Source organism: Triticum dicoccoides, chromosome 2B (genome assembly GCF_002162155.2).
Source record: "Triticum dicoccoides isolate Atlit2015 ecotype Zavitan chromosome 2B, WEW_v2.0, whole genome shotgun sequence".
Taxonomy (NCBI): Eukaryota; Viridiplantae; Streptophyta; class Magnoliopsida; order Poales; family Poaceae; genus Triticum; species Triticum dicoccoides.
This window is the reverse complement of record NC_041383.1, coordinates 763,235,358-763,243,572: the sequence shown is the minus strand read 5'-3', so window position 1 is coordinate 763,243,572 and position 8,215 is coordinate 763,235,358. Positions and strand designations below refer to the sequence as shown.

Sequence of the window (8,215 nt, the reverse complement as noted above, 5' to 3'; positions counted from 1 at the left end):
AACCAAACAACAATATGTTGCATCTAGAGAGCACATGCTTGCAGCCAAACATCATGGTAGTGTTTGTTCTCTAATGCAACCCGGGGTTATGTGGGCCACCAAACGAATTGCATAACATAGTTTAGAGCATGCATTAGCTAAGCTAGGCTGAATCAAGACACAGATGGAGGGAACCAAACAAGCCCTATTTGATTGCTCCATGTTCAGATGTGTTTGGGCTCTATCGAAAGAGGAACTCACGAAGAATATGAGTGTCAAGGCTGTAATAGAAGAAAAAAAATCCAAGAACATGCTATTCTCGATGAATGCTTCATTGTCACATGTGGATTTCACTGTTGTTATGGCAGTCTCCCAATGGGACATTTGGACAAATGGAAGAAAGACTATTCACAATGAGACCTTCCAAATTCCAATCTTGACTCATAGTTTCATATGATCATTCATATCTGATTTGCATGCCCCGGCCAAGCAAACCACTCCTACTTCACATCCAAGGGTGGTGGCGAGAGCTCGATTGTTGGCTCCCCATGTAGACAAAGATAAACGTTGATAGTGCGCTCACGAAGGATAGTGAAAATTGTGTTGTTCATGCCTTGTGCAAGGATAATATAACAATGGCATCAAAGGGGTATTCTCAACATCAGTAGCATCGAACACCACTATCTGGGGTATCAGATAACAATGGCATCAGTAGAAGTATCTGGGGTGCCTTGGAATTGGTCATCAAGGGGGTCATGGATCCTCTGTCGAATGCTCAAAGCGCTTGCCTGCCGGGAAGGCTACCCTAGCGGTAGATTTATCACTTTAGAGAGTGCACATTGCCTGAGGTTGCAAGGATGTCATTGATAACTTCAAAGAAGGAACCATAGGGATAAATGGAGGGAGGCAGACGTTTGGAAATCGGCGCTATCTACGCTAGCAATTGTGTCCGTCAGTGGTTGTTTGATGATTTGTGCATCAATAAACTGATATTGCAATACAGGTTCACACAAAGTAGTTGGGAAAGAGCTATACATCCATTTACAGTACTGACGCTGGTCTAGAAACATGTCAGAAATCAAGCTAGAGGGAGAAGAGTTGTATCATTAAGTTATTAGCATAGCACATCAGGGGAGTAGGTGACAAGTATGGACCGTTTTCTCTCTCTTTTTGATTAAAGACTACATGTTAATGATTTGCAGTGAGAGAGTGCCACTGATGTTTTTCTAATATCATTTACACCAACACAGTTTAATTTTTTCAACTCTAGATCAATTAAAGTAATTTCCACAACACAAGAAGCTCCATGCTATTTTCAAATTATTTTTTATAACAACAATCATGTTCTTCGAAACAAAATGTTTCGGAAAACAAATCAAATTGATTATGTACTGCATTTTTATTTCAAAGTCAAATTTTCCGGTGTAGACTTGTATGTTTTCTTCAAAATTTTCTTTACACCAACTAGTATACTCTTTCGTAAATGTGTACTTTAGAAGAAACAAAAAAAATCCAAGACAAATATACTTTTTTTTGCGGGAACCAAAACAAATATCCTAATTGTATGTTTTCTACAAAATATTCTTTACACCAATTTGTTTATAGTAATATCCAGATCAATCCAAGTAATTACCACAATCAAGAAACCTCCATGTTATCTTGCATCAATTTTTTTAAACAAATTGTTCAAAGCAACAATCCAATTTATTATGCACTGCATTTCCATTCCCAAGTCAAATTTCCAAATGTTCTCTTGTATGCTTTCGTCGATATTCTTGACACCAAATGCAAATGTTTATAGCATTCCAAAATAATGTGCATACATTCCGAAAAAATATGTACTGCATTTAACAAGGGGTGAACATTTTTTTAACACTGGGTGAACATTTTCCCAGCATGTATGAACACTTTCTTACAAGAGACCAACTTTTTTTGGAATGTGCAAACAGTTTTTTTTAATACATATGCAACTCGAATTTAAAAATGTTCCTATGGTAAGAAGATGTTGATGTATTTAAAAGCATGTACATGTTAAAATGAACCATTTTTATGGCGCATGTTAGAATGAACCTGTGTGTTAATGATAAAACTCTTAACAGTCTAAGTCCAGAGTTTCAAAGCAAAAATAAGCTTTCCCTTTGTACCTTCAAGCTAACTGTTGAAAGTTGGTAGTTGGAAAATTTGTGACTCATCAAATCAGTACGTATGTGCAGGCATTTATTTCACAATGATTTCGTGACGTCTTTCGGCTTATTTTCCCTTGTGGCATACGGTTCCCATTATGGCGTACAGTACATTAGTACAACTACAACAAGAGATGCACATTAGTCGCGATTGTGCTAGCTGAACACAGAATGCAACTTCAGGAAAGTCTCGATTAGCCTACACATATAGAGCAAATAGTAGCGGTACCGAATGTGTACGATAGTCAACAGTGAAAGCGAGTTAATAGACCGTGTGGTACACAAATTTCGCCATCCATGCGATGCTCCGAATTATTTTCTTGAATGTTGACAGAAGAGCTGCCAAATTCATGGATTACCAGTGATGCTCGTAATCTGCAGACGGCGCCCGCTTGATAGTTATCCCGCTGGTGTTGGGGCATCTTTTCGAGTTCAGCACAAGAGATACAAAACTCTGAATCGCTGGTACTATGCAGCAGAAGTACACAGCACGCCCACGAGCATAAGTGTACAATTTTTCTTCTCTATGGACTTTGGTTGGCACATTAAACTCTGCATTTAGGGATCTGCCTCACAAATATGCTCTTCGATGCAACGAATAGCATAAAGCAAGACCTTTCACTACAAGATTGAGATTTTGGATGGAAAGACCAACCGAGTTTTTAATTTGGTGCTGGTTTCTTCAAAAAAAAAATGGTGCTGGTTTCTTCGAAAAAAATGTGGTGCTGGTTCACGGAATTTCGGGCGTCAAGACAGGTCCTAGCAATTTTGATAACCATTGTTGAATGGCTAAAAGTGTCAGGACAATCCGGTGAAGATATTTGTAGGTGATTTAATGATTCGCCTTGGAGTTCCCCTTAGCTAGCCGCGTGTATCTAAAAAAAGTTAGCTAGCCGCGTGCTACAGCTAGAGTCAGTCAGCACGCACATTTTCCTTCAGGCAAGACGGCTGTGTCGTCCCTGTTACTGCGATCCAATCAACAACATAATTTCAGAAGAATATATTAGAAGTCCAGATTGTTTTTCTATCTACTACATATACATACAACACTCAACACATGCCTATAGAAGTGGGAGCAAGTGGTGCCAAGGGAAGCCTTTCACGCTGAAACATATCCGGTGTCATCACACCATATGGCTGCAAGAGCTTTGCTGGCGGTTTTCCTCCCACTTCTCCTTCTGGTTGTCGCTTCCGGTGCCGACGACGGCGCCTATGGCCTGCAGCCGATAAGCCGGAGGAGCTTCCCCAAGGGCTTCGTCTTTGGGACGGCCTCCTCGTCGTACCAGGTTTTCACTCGTTTTTTTCTTCATTGATTCATGATTTCTTGCCTTTGTTCAGTACAATCTGTTTACAAGTATGAAAGCTGTAGCATAACAATCTGATGCTAAGTCGTTCATCGGCCGGACTCAAACTGATTGAATGCTTTTGACCAACAACTCATAAAAAGAAATGTTGCAATCTACTGTACCCTGCATTTCATACAGAAACAACTTGCTGTTCTAGTAGTCAGCAAGCCTGCATGGACTTTTATTTTATTACCCTCAATACGGATTTTCAACAGAATCGAAGCGATTTGCTAATCGGATCAGATTGGTGCTGTTTTGCAAAAAGTCCCTTGTAAATATGAGTCCGCTCTTGAACGGTTAAAGGAATGCTGATGTGGTAGCCACGTGGCCCTTTTTTCCGCCTAGAATCAGTGTTGGTCCTATTTGATCAAATAAACGAGTTTATAAACTAAATCTGATCCATTTTCGAGTTGTTGGCTTAAAGCGTGCAATCAGTTTGGATTCATGGATCAATGAAGTACAGTATTTCACTCTTAATTAGTGATATCTACTTTATGTTTTTTTTTTTTTGGTTCTAGCATCGTCTTATTACAAATTTGCTGGATATTCACATGCTGCAGTATGAGGGTGGTGCAATGGAGGGGGGCAGGGGATCAAGCATCTGGGACAACTTCACTCACCGGCACCCAGGCATGTAGAGTATATGCATCTTTTACATGCAGTGTATCTATCTTTTTTGTTATAAAAAATGTTGTACATATCTTGTTAATAAGAACATTATCAAATATTTTTTTTTGAGAGGTCAAGAAATCACCTTTTTATTTAACCGCGTAAAGCATTAATAGTGTTTAACCATTGGACGGAAAAATCACACGCGCACACCTCAAGGCTAATCAAATCCTTGGGAAATCAATTCTTATTTAACACATTGTTAGGCAACTTAGAATAAGAAACATGGTAGTAATGATATAGTATTATATACTACTCACGCATGCAAAGCATAAAATTAAACTTCTCCAACTTCGACTAGTACAAAAAGTTGTTTAGAATAGTGAGGTGAAAAACAGAAACATGTATTTATTTGCGAAAATATTTGCATAGTACCAGATTACTATTTACAAACACAACTGTAAGAAAAATAGAGTCAAAGTTAGGTGTTAGAGACTGTGCATATTAACAAAAGGAGTAGTATTATGGCAATATAGTCTACAAGAACGTATGTCTGAGTATCTTACGACTTTTGATGCAATTTTTTTTTGTGATTATCAAATATTTGTAGTTATATGGACAACTAGGCCATTCTATCCACCAATGGTGTGATCACCAACAAAGTAACTTGAATTTAAAATTGAGCTTAAATCATGATGTTACTTTCGACAAAATGAATACAAATGAGCAGAATAGCCCTATTTCAATAAAGCTATGCCGAGTAAATACATTTTTGCAGATAAAATCACCGACGAGAGCAATGGGGATGTGGCAGTGGACTCCTACCATCTTTACAAGGTACGGATAACTTATATATATGTCTTGCTTTTCAACTAGATCTATAAGCTTTTTCACATATTATATGGTCAAAGCTGCTAATCAAGATCACATTGTGACAAGATCTTTGAATTTCAGTTCCAATCCTACAAAAAGAAACTAGGTATTCCCTCTGTTTAAAAAATAATACATTGTCCTAAGTAAAACTTTTTGAAGTTCGAGCAAATCTATAGGAAAGTCTGCAAGGATCCACAGTATGAAATATACATTATATGAAAATATATTTCATAATGCATCTAATGAAGAAATTTTGGTGTTGTAGATGTTGATGTATCCTTGTATAGATTTGGTCAATCTTAATGAAGTTTGACTTAGGACAAACATAGAATTTCAATTATCTTCTAACAAAGGGAGTTGTACCGATCCTAATTTGCCAAAAAATGCAGGAAGATGTGCGCCTCATGAAGGATATGGGAATGGACGCATACAGATTCTCCATCTCATGGACGAGAATTCTTCCAGGTATGATATTTTCAAACTGGATACCTCAACTCTCATTTTTCTTCCTAGTAGAATACTCTATTTTGCATCACCTTCCCATTTCCTAGTCGATATAGAATGTTCAATAGATCTTAATTAATGTTTAATGCATAATAGATGGAACTCTGAGAGGTGGAGTCAACCGAGAAGGTATTAAGTATTACAACAACTTGATCGATGAGCTGTTGTCAAAAGGTCTGATGTCGAACCGTAAATATTTAATTAGTTTTATTACGTAATCGATTAAACTGCATGGAACATCGGGTCCTTTCTTTATTTTATCAGATTACTCTTAAGATTTGCAATCTTTTCTATATCTGTAGGGGTGCAACCATTTGTGACCCTTTTTCACTGGGACTCTCCACAAGGATTGGAAGATAAATATGGAGGATTTCTTAGCCCTAATATCATGTAAAGTCAACCATTATTTATTTCCTAAGAACATAACTCCCTAGAGTGACGTTTTAGACATGAGCACAATACAACTCTATTTGAGTAACTTTAAATAAGTAAGCAAAACAATTACAAAATATATTGTATTTTTTTATGAGAAGTAAAACTGAAACATTTCTCCTAATGTACCTTAGTACTCCGTATGTTTTATACATTAGTTGTTGAAGATTGAAAAAGTGTGGCTACGTGCTTTGTAAAACTATTTCATTTTTATGAAGGTAGTATCGTGTGGAAACATGTATACGTTAACTTTCAAAATAACCAACGGACACTGGTGCAGAAATGACTATAAAGACTTTGCTGAAGTATGCTTCAGAGAATTCGGAGATCGGGTGAAGCATTGGATCACATTGAACGAGCCCTGGTCCTTCAGCGTTTCAGGTTATGCACGGGGCGTAGCTGCACCTGGCCGGTGTTCTCCCTAGGAAGAGGCAAACTGTAGTGACGGGGATTCAGGGAGGGAGCCATACATTGTTGGCTACCATCAGATACTCGCTCATGCAGAAGCCGTGAGATTGTATAAACAGAAATATAAGGTGACTGATCCAGCCCTTTATCATATCATGCAGCTGCAATTCGTCCATGAACGTGATTGATATGGTGTACATCAACAAAATGCAGGGTGTGCATAGCTTTGGTCTCATATTGGGTTACTCCCTTATCCCGTACAAAATCTAGTGTTGCTGCGACGAAATGTGCTATAGAATTTATGCTTGGATGGTAAACTCTTTACGTTTCACGTTGGCATAATTTCGTCCTATGTGTTTAGAAGAGAATGAAAATTGATCTTATGCTAGGAATAAAACCCGCTGTAGGTTTTTGGATCCACTCAGCAGAGGAGACTATCCCGAGAGCATGAAAGTATTGGTCGGAAACCGCCTGCCACAGTTCACCAGACAACAGTCTAAATTGGTGAAGGGTGCATTTGACTTCATTGGAATCAACTACTACAGTACAAACTACGCTTATAGCCTTCCTCCATCTAATTGCCTGAGGAACAGCTACTCTACTGATGCTCAAGCTAATCTTACGGGCGAGTCGATCATGCACAATCAACGATCAATTTGTGTTTGTTCTTCATTGGCCAGCCTAATAATATCAAGGAAATTATTCCCTTTTAGAAATAAATATTAAGTGAATAATAGAGACATTGCCACTGATTACATATGTTAGCACTGCATGCTAACATTGTCCAATTATGTCAGGTATTCGAAATGGTGTCCCCATAGGTCCTCAGGTAACTTGCAACTTATCCGCATAAACAGTCCTTCAGTTTTCTCCCAACTTTTTTCGGGTTGAGTAAATGACTTGCATGTAGGCTGCTTCGCCTTGGCTCTACGTCTACCCTCAAGGCCTCCATGATATGCTACTTTTTCTCAAGGAGAAGTACCACAATCCAACCATCTACATCACTGAAAATAGCAAGTGCATTTTCCTCCGCTAGATAGGAACAATGAGATCAAAACTTATCTGAATTATTATTTTTCTCTTTGTGTATTTTAGGATTCGATGAAGCCAACAACAAGAGACTACCACTAAATGAAGCCCTCAAGGACGATGCCAGGATAGACTACCACCACATGCACCTTGTTGCCCTGCTGAGTGCGATCAGGTTGGTGGTAGCAGCTTAATTTTACAATCCGACCCTATCAATAAGCCTCGAAATATTACATCAACTGATTTTCTGTAGGGACGGGGCAAACGTGAAGGGGTATTTCGTGTGGTCGCTGCTCGACAACTTCGAGTGGGAGAGCGGGTACACAGTGCGGTTTGGGTTACACTATGTGGACTACAACCATGGTCTAAAGCGGTACCCCAAGCGCTCTGCTGGCTGGTTCAAGAATTTTCTCAAGGATGATCTCACAGATAACTTGGAAACCAGCGACAAATAATGGAGGCATTGTACGTGTTGCAGATTGAAATAGATGCTTGCCTGATTGTGCAGTTTGATGGAACGAGAAAATACTCTGCAGTGTAAAGATCAGTGTAACAGGAGGCTCGTGCAAGAACGTACCTAGTGATACCAAAGTTTATCAATACTTGAACCTTCAAAATTAAATTATCAGACTATAAAATTTTAACAACTAATATGATACGAGATGTAGTACAATAAAATGTTTGATTCAACATACTGCTCTTTAGCTTTATGTTTATATCAGAAAACTTACGATTATAGATTGATGTAACAACATTAAAAATATAAAATTTTATTTTTGTTAAGTCATCCAACTAACTTGACAAAGACATTCACGTACTACTATGTGGCACCCTAATTAACTTAACTGGATA

General features: G+C 38.4%; 1 pseudogene; it reads left to right on the top strand.

Annotated features, from left to right (window-relative positions):
• The first annotated feature begins 3,243 nt into the window (after positions 1–3,243).
• LOC119368639 lies at positions 3,244–7,818 on the top strand (annotated as a pseudogene).
• Positions 7,819–8,215: the final 397 nt, after the last annotated feature.